Consider the following 1,328-nt stretch of genomic DNA (forward strand, 5'->3'; position numbering starts at 1 on the left):
CACTCCAAAGATATTATATAGCTGTCTAAAGCGGATTTTTAAATCCAACCCAGTTTCCATTGGGATTTTGAATTTTGTGAAAGGCAAATTAAAAATAAAATACAGATTCTGTAAAGATACTATTGCTGCCTAAAACGGATTTTTAATTTACATCCAACCCAGTTTCCCTTGTAAGACATACGCGCCTTCATTTATTCATTCATATGCACGCCTTTAATTCGAAATCACAACGGAAATGGATGGATGCAATCCTTTGTAATAGACTGATCTCCATTCAGTAGACTTGTTGAATATCATATCCTTCGTTAGGTTTTTCCTTTTCCCCGTTTTCTTTTTCTTTTTTCCTGCATATATGCAAAAGAAAGGAACATGAGAACACTTGAAACCAGCAGACATTTGTCACAATTATCAAACTCCTTCATTTTCCAAAAAGAAAAAGAAAAAAGATGGAAAAAAGAGCCATCACAATATCATACATGTACCATGTGCATGTCCACGTACCTTTGGATCACTTTCTGCAATTAGACATATAACAGCCGATTGCGCATTCAGGTATCCTCCACAATACTAGGTGATCACATCTCGAATAGCAATCTCTTTTGCATTTGTTAAAACCTACAGCTGCTGGAGAAGGGAGAAGGTTTGCTCCTTCAAGAGGTTGAAAAAATGTAATTAAAATAATACAGAAGACAAACAGCAGAGCGACTCTCTTCGTCATTATCTTTACCTTTAGTTTTCTCACTCTTTCAACGTAGAGGCTAGGGGAAAAAAGACGCATATATATATATTCAATTTAGTTGGAATAGATGGCTAATATTATCATTTAGATAATGTTTTATATTGGTATAATTAGTTTAATTTGTTGACAAGCGCCAACCTTGTATGTTTCTATGTTTGACACACTATTATTAAGAAAAAATAAAAATAAAAATACTGATAGTTGACAAAGAATGCGACTTGTAGTTGGCTGGTCTGACTTGGCATAAAAACAATATAAATAAGAGATTCAAAAAGAAGAAACCAGTATTATCCAACCAAAAGACTGCTATATATGGAATATGCATGGGTATTATGCTTGAGAAATGTGACTAAAAGAACCAAAAATCAGTGGTGCATTTGTACGAACACTGTAAATGAATCGAAATTTGGTTATGCTTATTGACTTTATTTGGATTGATTTAAGTGGAATGAGTTATCTTCATTTTGATGATTTAAAAAAGAGCATGTCTTCAGTGCGCAGGTCGTATGGTGCGCAGGTAGTTATGGGCCTTTGGATTAGTACTTTTGCCATTAAATACACACGCACCCCTGGTATGAGTGGCCGAGAT

The 1,328-nt window shown here is 34.6% G+C and overlaps 1 long non-coding RNA gene across 1 annotated transcript; it reads right to left on the reverse strand.

Moving 5' to 3' along the window:
• Positions 1–732, reverse strand: LOC147499723 (uncharacterized). Its single transcript, XR_015194527.1, has 2 exons — positions 502–732; positions 1–344 (listed from the first exon to the last, which is right to left on the reverse strand). It is a non-coding gene; the product is annotated as an uncharacterized LOC147499723 (long non-coding RNA).
• Positions 733–1,328: the final 596 nt, after the last annotated feature.

This window comes from Coptis chinensis, chromosome 5 (assembly GCF_015680905.1).
Source record: "Coptis chinensis isolate HL-2020 chromosome 5, ASM1568090v1, whole genome shotgun sequence".
Taxonomy (NCBI): domain Eukaryota; kingdom Viridiplantae; phylum Streptophyta; class Magnoliopsida; order Ranunculales; family Ranunculaceae; genus Coptis; species Coptis chinensis.